Source organism: Tiliqua scincoides, chromosome 6 (assembly GCF_035046505.1).
Source record: "Tiliqua scincoides isolate rTilSci1 chromosome 6, rTilSci1.hap2, whole genome shotgun sequence".
Lineage (NCBI taxonomy): Eukaryota > Metazoa > Chordata > Lepidosauria > Squamata > Scincidae > Tiliqua > Tiliqua scincoides.
Window position 1 is genome coordinate 31,211,996 of NC_089826.1, and position 14,265 is coordinate 31,226,260.

The following is a 14,265-nucleotide window of genomic DNA, read 5'->3' on the forward strand; positions in this document are numbered from 1 at the left end:
CCGAACCACCCTTACCATCAGGAATTTTTTCCTGATAACAATTGGAATCTCTTCTCTTGCAGTTTGCACCCATTGGATTTAGTCCTACTTTCAGAGGCAGTTGAGAACAAATTAGTACCTTCTTCCACATGGCAGCCCTTCAGGTATTTGAAGAGGGCTATCATTTCCCTCCTCAGCCTTTTCTTCTCTAGGCTGAACATACCAAGTTTCCCCAACCTTTCTTTGTAGGGCTTGTTCTCCAGCCCTCTGATCATCCTCTTTGCTGTTCTCTGAACCTGCTTCAGTTTGGCTGCATCTTTCTTAAAGTGATTTTCCTCTTCACATAAAAAGCTCTAACTTTTTGAGAGGTTCATACAAGACCACTGACATGAGATTATAAATTGTATGTGTGTTGGTATTCGATCTAAATATAGTATTATATCTGAGTTTTGTAATGTTTATTTATTTTTCACGTTTTTATACCGCCCTTCCTCCAAAGAGCTGAGGGCAGTGTACACAACTGCTCCCCTCCTTTTGTCCTCACAACAACTCTGTGAGGTAGGTGAGGCTGAGAGAAAGTGACTGACCCAAGGTCACCCAGGAAGTTTCATGACTGAGGGGGGATTTGAACTTGGATCTTCCAGATCTAAGTCCACCTCCCAAACCACTACACCACCCTGGCTCTCTGTTGTGGCTCTCTGAAAATGTATTTTCAATTTTGTGTACTGTACATATTGGGATCAAGGGTGGCCCAAATGGAACTATTGCCCCAAACAGCACCAGTCCACTGTCCTCATCAGCTCACAGTGCTAATCTGCCACCTCTATCAACGTGCATCTCATTGTCTTCTTCTCCTCAGATGCCACTTTTTGTAAAGTGGCTGATGAAAAGGATCTTGGGAATGAAACTTCTTTGTTTCAGCATCCTTTCCACCTGACCACGTTAGAAGAAGCAGCTGGAGAGGAAAGCAGCTCAGGCTCTTATCCTGAGCACTCTACTGAAAGCTCTCAGGAAAAGATCACAGTGGCAGCAGTGTTGGAAATCAAGGAGGCAAAGCCCTACCCATCCTCCTCTTATATGCACCAAGGTCAGCATGTGTGAGGAGGATGGGGCAGCTGGGTAGATCTGGCGGGTCATTGTGGCCATCCCTTGTTAGCCTACCACCTCCCCCAGCCTGCTGCTTGGGATAGCCATCATGTTAACTACCATGAGTATAAAAAAGGTATAGTACCAATCACACAGTACAGATTTTCATGCACCCAGATTCCCTGCAATGTAAAGAGCTAATTCTACTTAGTGGTTGTGTGATAGTAGCCTCTTGGAACTTCTGAACCTGTGTCCGGCTAGTTGTGTTTCGAGACTGCTATGCATAAGATTAAACATTTCACACATTGCTGAAGTAGAAATACAATTATAACATACCAATGCAAGAAAAGTACTGTATAATCCTAAATAGTATTATCTCTTTAGAATTGGCTATCAGGGGCTCACGTGAAATTTCAGATAGCTATTACAAGCCCCGTGGTTGTGTAAATTGATGCTTATTGCAGATTTAGGAAATGTCAGCTGCTTTCTGCATTCCAAAACATTAACAAAATCCTTGGGAAGACCATGCTGCAGTTGGAAAATCCAACCGAATTGAAGTACTAAGTTGTTAGGATATAGATCTCATGATATGGTATAACATAGTTTGCAATTAAGGAAGAAACACAACTAAGAAGATCTTTAGCAATTTGGTGACTGTTCTGTGGTTTGGGGGCATTTATCCCTTAAGAATCCAGTTCAGGCTCTGAACTATACCACTAATTTGAAAACCATAGATCTTCACTCTAACGTCCCCAATAATATGTCTGAACCTTCAGTTCTGAGAAACTTAAGAATACAACAGAACAGGTATGTGTGTGTGTCATTCCTCAAATATTTGATAACCTGAGGCATTTTGAGACCTACCACCACATCCTGCTGCTCACCTCTGATTGAAGATGGAGCCTTAAGTTTATCAGAAACCCAAGCATGACATTGTGGTTGTTCCTGGGGAACAAAACTTCCTTACGAGTGTCACAAAGATAAACGGAAGCTATTCCGTTGAAGTTACTATCTGTGTCGAACAGGTTGTTACTTGCATGTCAAAACAACACTGATAAGATTTGGCAGTAGAAGCAGATATGCACACTAATATTAGACCTGTGATAACAGACAAGCTTGCATTCCAAATTTGCATTCCAAATTTGATGTTTGGTAGCTGCCAGGGCCCTGAGAAGTCAGAAACAATAAGGTCCAAGGTGAGCTAGTGGTAACGTTCGGGAGCAGGCAGGCAACACACCAAAGGCAGATGGCAAGGTGTAAGATGGGTTGGTGTTCAGAGTCTGGAGCCGACAGACCAGGACATGAGACAAGACAAGGGAGTCTCACTCAAGCAACTAGTTGCTAAGGCTGAGAAACCAAGCCTGTTATATGAGTAGAGCCAGCCAGGCCCCTATTGGTTCCTCAGCATTAGTACTGAAGAGCAGCAGTACCATCTCTGGAAGTTACATGGGTGATGCTGCAGTATAGTACAGGTCAAGCCAGTAACTACGAGAATAACAATATATTCTCATGTATAAGTTAAGAAATTTAGGTCTTAATATTGATCCTAAAAACCTGGGCTAACTTATACACAAGTACAGGTGTGCGCCACTTAATGGCGGGGACTCCGATCTTTGTTGTTATGCGATTAGGTCATTAAGCAAACATTCCACCCAATCTAGTACCTTTCTTGTGTAATCAGACACTCCCTGCCAGATACTTGCTGGCTGACAGGCTACTGGAGGCAGATTGCCTCTTCTTTGCATTAGGAGCCTCTTTGTTCTGTAAAGAGACAGTCTGCTGCAGGCTATGGGAGACCTGACTGCCTCATTAAGAGCCTCTTTGTTGCGTTTTGACCACCGTCATATGTGCAGTCTGTCATTATATGGTCCATTGTTAAGCGGCACATGCCTGTATATATGGGAAATCTGGTCACTGACTTGTTCTTAGAGCAACTTCGAGTTTAAAGGAAAAGAAGGCAAGAGAGGCAGAGGCCAGAGAGAGAGAGAGAGAGAGAGAGAGAGAGCCATTACACAAGCACCCTGAGCTACACTAAACTTGATTGTAGCAACACCAATCTGGGTAGGTTGGAGGGAATAAGCCTGTATGGAACATTCAATTGTATTGCAGAAGTATCAAGTTGGGAGGCAGCTACACCTGTTTGAATAGGTTTGAAGGGAGGGAACAAGCCTTTGTGGAATGGAACTACTAGTGGCATAGTCTTGCTGGAGTTGCTTCCATGGAGGCAATAACCTCCCCCAAACTTGACTTATCCATGGGTCACAGGAAATGACTGGATTTTTGGCTCAAATTTTGCCCTTGACTCATCTATCAGATCAACTTATATGTGAATCTATGTGGGACTTCTGCCAGGAAGCTGTCTTGTTGGTCAAGAATAAGGACACCTGCCAGGGTTCCTATTTGAAATCTCCAGCACCTTACAGTAGCACTTGCTCCTCTTTGTTTGTTCTCTTCCTTACAAGTTTACTCCTGTCCTGTTCTGCAGTTGAATGAGTTCATGTATATGTCTCATAAAATAGAGAAAAGAGCAGGGCCGCTGAGAACTGGCATTGGGCTGGGGCAAGATGCCTGATTGGGTCCCCCTTTCTAAATTTTTCTACAAACCAGATGTTACTACATTTTTTTAAACTAGTTTTTAATCAACAGTTTTAACTTAGCATGAGCAAGATTGAAACTACAGTAAATGAAAATATTTATCAGAATGGGATGATTTCCTTACTTTAAGTAAGGAAATTTCCTTTCTTCTACCTAAGCAAAGTCCTCATTTGCTTTTTCTTCTAATAATAATACAGGGGTATCCAAGGACTGGCTTTCACTATCTCCCTCATTACTATGTGATGATTTTGAAACAAAACCCAGGTGAAATAAGCTTGCCTGGTCTTTGATTTTTCTCCCCCCCCTTTTTTTCTTTCCTTTGTTCCAGACTTATATTTGAACTCCCTATAGTTAATCTCACCTTCAGACAATGCCAAAACACATGATCCAAGCAGACTTGATCCAAGGCTTTTTTTTCTAGACACACACTAAACTAGGGGAAGGGTGGAGCTGACTGTTGGGGCCTAGGAATTCAGTGAACTATTGCTGGGGTCTTGTAGTTCTGGTCTGAAGGTGTACATTTCACCTTCCTATGTTTGAATTGTACTAATACATGTTGGTGAAAGTAGAGAAGACCTGGGCTTCATTTCCACTACAGCTTTAATGCACTTTCAGTGTGCTTCTACTCACCTAATGCAGGGTGACCGGATACAGTGGAGGGCAGAGCACCTATCCCTTTAACCCACTGGTTCCCAACCTGTGGTCTGTGGGTTTGGGAAAACCAGGGTGTTTTTTAGCCTTTAGAAGACATTCTGAGGGGAGGTGCATGGCTTCCCCAAGCCTCAGAACACCCTCCAGATGCAACAGCTCTGGTCACATTCAGTTGAGTAGGCCAGAGGCTTGTAGGGGACCAGAGGCTTTCTGTGGTCCGCATAGAGGCTTGTTGCAGTCTGCATCTGGCCCCCAGACTAGGCTTTGGTGACCCCTGATAATAGAAGATTCCCAAGCAGTCCAGAGACTGACAAGATCAAGACCTGCAGAAAGGTAGCTACATCATGTCCACGTTCTCTACCATTGTATAGGCTTCCCATGTGGGGACCTGGTCTGTGTGCTGCGTCTACTAATGGAGGCACCAAGCTAGATATAGTTTTGTTTGCATTTGTCGCTTTGTGTCACAGCATCTCTTTTTCTTAGCAGAAGAATCCTAACTTTTTTTTCTCCCTTAATCCATGACTTACCTGGAAGGCACAGTTTTCCCACTTCTAGTATGTTTAAGGTAGGATGACAAGAAAATCTACACATTGCTTAAGGTGTGGGCAGGGCATTGATTTGTATCCGGGCATTATGAAAGTTTCTTTGTTCACAAGCTATTACTTTCAAGCTGTGGGAGGAGTAGTGATTTGTATCGGGGCATTATGACATTTCCTGTATTACAATATGTTACTTTCGTAGTAACCTTCAACATTCTGTTTATCTATTTGACAGCAGCAATCTGGTGTGCTGGTTTCAAGGATTGTTCATAGTGATTCCATCATCCATTTCTAAACATGCTTATATAAAAGTCAGATGTATTGAAACTCTGGGTTTCAAGTAGTGTTTATGATTAGCTGTTAGATCGCATGTGACCTGACCCAATGATTGTCTGCTCCCAAAAGAATACTTAAGGTGGGGTATACCTGTTGGCAGCACCCACACAGTGTTGAAAATTTTGGTGATGTGGTGCTACTACAAGAAAGCCATCTTGTGCAAATATTTGAGCTCTGTGCTGATTTTGAAATCCAAGCAGAGATTATTACATACAAGAGGGAAGCACAACAAAATGTGGCAGAATAATGTTGCATTTGTACAGTGCAGCCTCAGCATCTCCGTGGGATCCATTCCCGCAGATTCCGAAAATGGTGTGAAATCAAATCTGCTTTTGAAAAAGTGTCCCTTTAAAATTGCTGTTTATAAACCGCCTTTCTTACTATTGTAGAGATGCAGACAGGTGAGTAGGCAGTCAGTCACCAACAATTAGAACTGCTGTTTTCAGGTCGCCCCAAGACAAGCAACCCCATCCCTTGGCCTGGCTCACCTAAGATTGATTAAACACTTCCGCGTTGCATCCTGGTGTGACTGGGGGAGGGAGTTTGATCTGGTGCAAGTCCATGTTGATTCATGCAGGCTGATCAGGCCCAGGAAGGGGGTTTAGATACAGCACGCACCAGCACCACTGATCCTGGGCCCGATCCACTCAGCCCTTCCTCATTCTGCACCTCCCCCTGCTTGAAACATTTGAAAAACGTTCAAATCCCTCTCCTCCCTCCCATGTCCCTGCACTGGACATACCTGCTCTGGTGGTGTCCTTTGCTTGACCAGCATGCTCAGGAAACCTCCAGTCTTCCTGCACCCCAGCTACCTGAGCTGTCACAAAGCTCTTTACAACAGCTTTTTGCAAAGCTTTTTGCAACAGCACATATGTTCCACTAGTATAGTGGTTGAATAGGATTCGGCTGTGAATCACATAAGGTTACTGTCTATATGCTATAGCAATTAGTATTTATTTTTTAGTGATTTTTTTCCAATTTATATGAAAGTTTAATTCATTAGAGCAGGATAGTGGTTTTTTAAAAGCATAATTTCCCATCATCCCAGAAACTCCTCAGCAGATGGAAGGTTCAGAAAACACATACACATGCCTGCCATATTTAAATTTTTGGCAAAACACTGTTGTCAATCTGCACAGGTCGCATTGCTTTGCCTTTTTCTTGTTTCTTGTGACTGTTTTATATCTACTATGGAGGAGTTGTAGATTTGTAACTCAAAAACTCATATGCAGACTAGCCCAAAAAATGAACATTTGTTAGGCATATTTTGGCTGACTTTGTTTACTTAATTTTTGCTTTGCTTTTGTTCACCCTCCAAAAAGTTTTGCAATCGGAACCCTTTAATTAATTTCTTACGCAACCAGTGCTAGCACAGCATGTTGCAGGATGTGCTTAGGAAATGGTTTCCCACAAGCAAAACTAAATTATTTACTAGTGAAGTAAATATTACAACCACACTGGCTCAGGCTATCCATTGGCATGAATGCTAAATGAATTTATCATGAAATAAACTTAACTTTTTTTAAGGATAGCATGTGAGTTCTGAATATTTTCAGGTTTAGGTTTAGGGTTGCCAGCTAGCAGTGGTTTTTTCTTCATTCCTTGGTGCTATATTAATTATGCATAAATTCAATAAAAATTGTCAGACTGAAGTTGCAACCAAGTTGGACTCAGTCACTAGAAACAATGGAATATATACATGTGTACAACAGAAGAACCATGTAATCACCTGGAGGTTTGCTTGCCTTTTCTGTCTTAGGGCGCAGTCCAAACCCCTTACCAGTGCTGGAAAGCACTGACATAAGGGGTTAGGATTGCGCCCTTAGTTGGTCACACTGTCAGAGAGAATAGCCACTATTCTATTGAAAAAGTAGTTCCTCTGAACATAAGAAGAGTACTGCTGGATTAGACTAAAGATCCATTTAACCCAGCATACGGTTTCCCATAGTGGCTAACCTGATGCTAATGCCAGGTCCCAGTGGCATACTACCTCTGAGGTTAAGCAAAGCTTTGACAGCACACACAGATCTCTCTTGCAAATATTCTTTGGGTCGCAGAAATTTGAATTGTTGAATATTTCCAACCTTTAATGGCAAAATTGAGAATGCTTTTAGTTGGAACTATGGAACTTTAGTTGGAACTATGCTTTTAACCAAACAGCCGCAAAGCACTCCATGGAGAGCAAGATTAGAAGTAGCAGAAGTGGCGTGTGCACAGGTTGCTTTTGCCAAAGTGTGTATGCTTGCCTCTTTTTCTTTCCACTGCTTTTCTGGAATACCCTCTTGCCAAGGAACTTGATGTGCATTTGCTGAAGGTATCTGCCCTTATTGTTAGGAAAGGCACATGAATATCAGTGAGATAACACCTGCCCTTTAAAACTATACTTTTGAAGATTATATTGTATACATCATCAACTGCTATAAATACAGGTTACCCTTTTGTTCCAAATCCTATCAACCATAAAACATTTCAGTGGCATCATTAGGGTTGAGTCACCAAGTGCGGTAGGTCAGTGTGTCACCTCCATGAGGGGCTTCCTCCTGTACCAGACTGTACAGAAAAACAGCCCAATCCTGAGCTGCCCGTAGCGCCCAGGCTCGGTGGCTCCGTGGAGGGCTGCTGCCAGATCCTGCGCCTCCCGCGCTACCGCGGGAGGCTCCTTGGGAGAAGGGGATGTTTTTCCCCTTCCCCTGAGTAAGAGAAGCAGCCCCGCAATGGGGCTACTCTCTTTAGCATTTTTGTGCTGGAGAGGACGAAACAGGAGATGGGGCAGGCCCAGTGGTGGCAGCACATGCTGGATCCCAACTCCCCACTCCCAGACCTTTCAGCCTCACACAGTCTGATTGGATTTGCGCTGACTAAATAGCTGACACAGCTCCAAGTAGCCCCATAGGGCAAACTGTGACTTTACTTGGAAAAAGGGGGAAATATTCCCTTATGCCAAGGTAACCTCCAGCCTGTACCTAATCTGCACTGGATACCAAAGAGATGGGCAAATCCAATGCGAGTTGAGTTGAGTCATGAGTCTCCCCCCCCCTTTAACTTGACTTAAAAACAAGCTCTAATGGGTGGACTTTTTGAGTTGCTCAGAGCATTTTAGGAACTCTAAAAGACTCAAGTCCTGAACCTTTTCTGTAAAAAAAAAGTTGGCTGTGTCTCTGCAGAAAAAAACAGAGCTGCTGCCTGTTTGTGTGTTCTCATTTAATACTCCTCTGATGTCCCCATCCCATCTGCAAACAAGGCAGGAGGGGGTGAGACGGATTGTGTGAGAGTGGGGACAGAAATGGTAAGAGGGAGGAGAGTCACACGCAGCAGCTGGAGATTTACCAGTATGGCCCAGTCCTTTGCAGCTCTACTCAGAAGTAGTTCTATAGCGGCCAGTCATTCAGTAAGCCTGCTGGAGCCATGCCATGAGTTTCTCCTGGATGACTAGGAACTGCCTCTCCCCCCCCCACCTTCTCCCCTCACTATTTCAGGGGAAAAACCTTCATCCAATGATCATCAGTTCCTTCAGAGATGGACCAGAGAGCTCGCTCCCACCTCCCCCTGAATAGGAATAGGAGTTCCTATTCCTGGGATACAGCACAGGCCACTGTGGCCTTGCTGTTCCAGCACAGGTGAAGATTGTGCTGTGATTTAAATCATATTCATTGGCCAAAGTCCCATGGTGGATGCAACTTACTGGGCAGTGTCAGGGAGTGATGGCTGAAGCAAGCATTCCTTCAGGGTAAAACACAACTGTGTGAAGAGAGAGAGTATCTGAACTGAGAGCTTAGTGGAACGAAGGAATAAAATAATTTCTCCACCTCTCTAGCTATAATCCCAGTCCAATCCCAATGCAGCTGCTTTTTAAGTTAGAAAAAAACACACAGTATAGTATAGTATGTTACAGCCAAAGTACAGTATGTGTTTCAAGTTCCGTATGGTGTGACCCTTAGAATAGGTATTCCCTGTTTTAGAGAAAGCATCTTTTAGATATCACATCTGTTGTTTTTATGAATATTGTATTCTTTCTTCTTTCTTTATTCCAGGTCATCTTCTAAGCCAACACACTGCTGTAGGTGCTGCGGGTTTTGATGCATGAATCACAATGTGCTTTCATTCATTGTGATCCATGACAATGATTCTGGCATTCGCTGGTTCTTTAGATCTTCTTCTATATGTTTTGGCCATGTATTATTTTTGTATTAAGGCATGGAACACATTGTATTGAGGCAATGACATGCTGACTTCATAGCGATGACACGCTGCCATCAAGATGCTGCTCCAGGAAGCTGTGTTGATGTTTGCATGGATGTTGGGGGTGTTACTGGGAAGGGCTGCACCAGCAGTACTTTGCAAGGACAAGCTTGGAATTTGGCCCTTGTTGCATCTACATCTGTGCACTCTCAGTGTGGCATTGCCGGGACAGATTTAGGTTATGTCATAAACTACTCCTGTTGAAAAGCGGTATACTGTATAAATATTCTTAATAATACGATGGATGTCATGCTGGCACTATGTAACATCGGCGCAAGTAGATTGGACCTTGAGCGTACTACATTTTGTAACACCTAAGTATCACAGCTGCACATCAAAGGTACAAATTACATTTGGGTATTATACCCACAGCGGTTTTATTGAATTTCTTCTGTTAAATCAGTTGGGAAGTAATGTGAAGTCGGTTGGCTAGTCATTTTTGTTTCGCCAACTTTCTTCTGAGAACTTGCTGCCTTTCTGTTCAGCCTACTTAAACATCCCATGGGACGTGAGAACTTGCACATTCTGATAGCAACAAAAAGTCTAATTTTAAAAACCAAGCTCCATTCTTATCCAAAAGTAACCTAAAATACTGAAATCAGTGTGGGATTCCAACATTGTGTCATGTATCTTAACTCTCTAGGACAGAAGAGCAACTTTAAAGGATAAAAATAGACTGAGTATTTGCAATACTTGAGTTTTAAATCATAAAGAGCTTTTTGCTAGCTCTTCCTGTTCCGTTCTTAGCAGCTTCCTACGCAGCTGAGTCCTAGACGTTGTTAAGATAAAGGTCAGCTCCATTTCTTCCTTGTAAAATTCTCCGGTTAGTATGTGGTCCCACTTTTAACATATTTGCAGACTTCTTCGATTATCTCAAATCACTTTCACATGGAGCTGAGGTTAAACACTATTTCTCTTGGCTTGTCCCTTCTGCAACAGCTGCTTCCTCCTTACTCTGAAAAGGACAGAGTGATGTTCAAATGCTTGGTCCTAAGCCCAGCATTTAATTTGCAAGTTATTTAATTTCCTTTAAAAAATTGGGAGCAGAACTTTTAACAATGAATGTAGAACTTTTCATTTGTTTGTGAGCTGTTTGGAGACTAATGTAGTCATTATTAGGAGATCCTGGTGTGATTAGGGTGACTTAAGGTAAAGAATCATAAATTGAATACATGGAGAAAATATTTGCAAGAGGGAGGGTGCTGATATATAGGCTTCTGTCATTTACAAATTGCAGCTTTTAAAAACATGAACAGAAAATAATCAATTCTGTGTGTTAGGTGGTTAAAATACCTGCCTTCCCTAGTAGTGCAATAGATTATATGTAACAATGTATTGCATTTGTAATCCTTTTCAGATTACAGTATATCCTGGAACTCAGTGGAAGCTTTTATATTCCACAGGGATTGTTCATTCAGTTTGGAGGTTTTCCATGTGAGGCTGATGTTGCTCTCCTGCAATAAGGTGCACACATGCCGTGACATGAATGCCAAAACTACTTGAAAACGTCACATGCACCATAGTCAGGAAATTAAAAATTAACTCTGGAAAGGATATCACATAAACATTTGGCAGCAAAATTTTGATACTTTGTATATTTAGAGGTGAAAGACCTTCCTGCCCCTTCTCTAAAATTGTGAGATGGGAAACATTTGTTTCATGGGCTTTTGAATGATCCAGAGTTTTGTAAATTAAATCTTTGAGGAAATTTGTTAATGGGTACCATAGGCATAGTGAAGCGTCATACTATTTCTGGTGCATTTTAGCACAGTGTTCAAAATTATTTCTGTAATTGTACAAGGCAGCTTCTCATAGCAATGCCCGAATATCGCATCTGATTTTCCCCACATGCAATGTGTAATGCAGTGAGAAAGAAGAAGCTTTTGAGGACCATGCTATGTGGGGTACATGTGGATTAAGAATTATGCAGGTGCTAGTGGCCTGGGCTGTACTTTGTATTTGGAGAGCCAGAGAACTTCCTTGCCTCCATAGGATAGAGAAGCCCTTGCTTTTGTGTACCTAACTTTGAAATTCCTGTCTAAGTAAATATAGAACTGTTGTGTGATTCAAGCCAACAGAAACTCTGAAGCTTGATCTGCTTGATCCTTTCAAATATGTTGTCAAATCTCTTTAGCACAAAAACAACAGAGAGCCATACAGTCTTGGAGAGATATTGGTATTATTTCTCTTTGCCTTGAATATGTTGGACAAGGTACGGGACTGAAAAACAAAGCCAGAGTATGCTGTTGACAAAGCCATGCACTGATGCATTTGTTTCTCGAATCCAGATGCACATTCTGTTCGAGACTGCATAGGTTTCTTCATTTTGCTATTAATAACCATGTTGTTGTATGGATTCATTGCTGAGTACTGAGCAGAGAAAATACACACACATACACGTTTGTTGGTCCTCCATACTGTGGAAGTGTTTGTTTCCATTGCTTTACTACCCGGGGAAAATTTTGCCTGTGTTGTCCACCTTCTTTTAACTATCATTTTCCTGCCTCTAAGTGTGGCTCTGGGCTGAGTTTGTCATTCCACAATTCATGTTTTGGGGGAATACACGGTGCTTCTCATCGCTGCATGCAAACTTGGGCCTGACACACAGGCTTCCAGTCAATTTCTGGTAACATGCTTAAGGGATAACACACTGCTGAAAAGCTGCAACTTCCAGCTTTTAGAGAGAGTATTATAGACTCTGGTAAGCTGAAGATTTTGAGCTTTGCAATCTCCCTGCTCCTCAGCTTTCCAGAAAGTGTTTTGGATGGTTACCTGTGCCTGGCAGTGTCCTTGAATTACTTAGAGAAAGTTCATGCTATGACCATCCAATGCAACCTTTGGCCAATTGGGGAAACTGGGGATATTTTGAAAAACGAGAAAGCTGCCTAGAGCTGTATTTGTCTGTGTAGTGTCATCGGTCCCTTACTCCAGCCCTCTGAAGTTTTTAGAAAAGGAGCTTCTCCCTTAAGAGATGGTGATAAATCCTTCCAGCATTGATTGCGGCATGCCAGGGAAGTAACAAGAATGAGCGTTTCCTCTCTCTGTACTGCTTCCTTGTTACCAAAAAGGCTGCTTTGTTTAGGGGAATTAGTATATTAGCCTTTTGGAAACTTTTAGGATCGCAGGCTGGATAGCAAGACAGCGTAAAGCAAAGAACTCCCTTGCTTAGCTTAAAGAGGAGACTGGGAGAAAGGTAACTTTCAATCAAAGGATTATATTTTTATTGCAAAAACACACAAAGGTAAACATAATACACATGGAGAATTGATAAGTATAGACTTCTAGTACTTGTGTCTAGTGTACCTAGCTTGTGGTGGCTGCATGTGCTATGTATTTGGGTGCATCCGAAAAGGAATCAGAAACGAATAGGGTGTAGGGAAGTATTTTAGGGGTTCCTTAATCTGCTAAACCCAGTTTGCTAACTAAAGATGGGGAAGAAGGGAGGAATAGATAGGATGGAAGGGAAAGAGTTTTAGACGCAAGATATATTTACCTGTCCTGGGAGCAGTTGGATGGGAAAGAGTCCTAGGATGGACCACTCCCGTGGGAGGGCAGCCAGAGAGAGAGAGGCATGTGCTCTGAGCTTACTCTTAAGGGGTTGTCTGACCTGGAAGCTGACCTAAACTGACCGGAAGTATCCCAGAGGTGTGCACATGCTCAGTATACACACAGGTACACGTGGAGTATGTAAAACAAAGGGTAGAAGGGTCCAGAAACCAGCTATCAGCAAAGCCTGATTGTGGGGGAGGGGGGAGTAGCTTGCTTCCTGTTGCTACTGGATTTTGGAGTCTGGTAATGGCTGTGATTTAGTTAACAATAGGTGATAGACTTTGCTGCCAAAGTCCTCCTCCTTTAAGGTGTTTGCATATTCAGTGATTGACTTAAACAATAAAGACATTTCCAGTGTCTCTAGAGAAAATGAGTCTTCCCAGACTGAAGGTGGCCAACAACATGAGAAATGAGTGAGCTTATGATTTGACTCCTTTTGTGGCCTGTAAGAGAAGTTTTAGGCCTGCATTTTAGTCCAAAATACATAACCAGATATAAAAACACAACTTGGAAGGGAAAAGGGGATTTTCACGTAACATCCTTGCTTCCGTTCTTCTGCATCTTTTTAGATGGTGAGTCCTTTTGGGACAGGGAACAATTTGATTTTTTTCTGTAAACCAATCTGTGAAATGTTTTGTTGAAAAGCAGTAGATAAATACTGTTAAGAATAGACCAAATTAGACTGTAGTCACGGTACTGGGAGCAGGCCCAGTACTGCAGCCTCACAGCCCAATCCTGAGCTACCCAGTGCCCAGAGGAGCAGTGGTGCCAAAATGGTTACTACTGCATCCTGTGGCCGCCAGGCAGCTGGCAGCGGCTCCACGGGGGAAGGGAACATTTGTCCACTTCCCATGGGTAAGGGATGAGCTCCTGGTGATGCGTGAGGGGCATCCAGTGGGCGCTGGGTCTGTACCAGCGCTGAGCTGGCGGTAAGTATCGCTGACATGCTTTACAGTATGTTTGTGACATCAGCACCGGCGCTGGGCCAGCGCTGACCACATAGGATAAGGTCCTCTGTCTGGTATGGTCTGTCTTCCTGCAACCGCTTTAAAGTTCTAGAAAAATTATGGGAACTCCAGTTGCAAATCTTTCAGTGTTGAGTCTAGTTGCACCACGTGTGCCTGAGAGCTTAATGTCAAAATACTAATATTATGGGTATGATCCATTTGCATGCCTGCATGTACACAATTCCCAGAGACTTCAGCAGAGTCCTGTTTTCTTTCTCTGTGCCATCTATTCTTGTGTGCACATAATGCAAGAGGACATTGGGCAGAATAGGAGGCCATGCCAA

At 42.8% G+C, this 14,265-nt stretch overlaps 1 protein-coding gene across 2 annotated transcripts in view; it reads left to right on the forward strand.

The window, feature by feature from the left end:
• The window catches only part of AFG2A (AFG2 AAA ATPase homolog A), a 209,324-nt gene that overhangs the window by 172,579 nt on the left and 22,480 nt on the right, over window positions 1-14,265 (forward strand). The window lies entirely within an intron of this gene.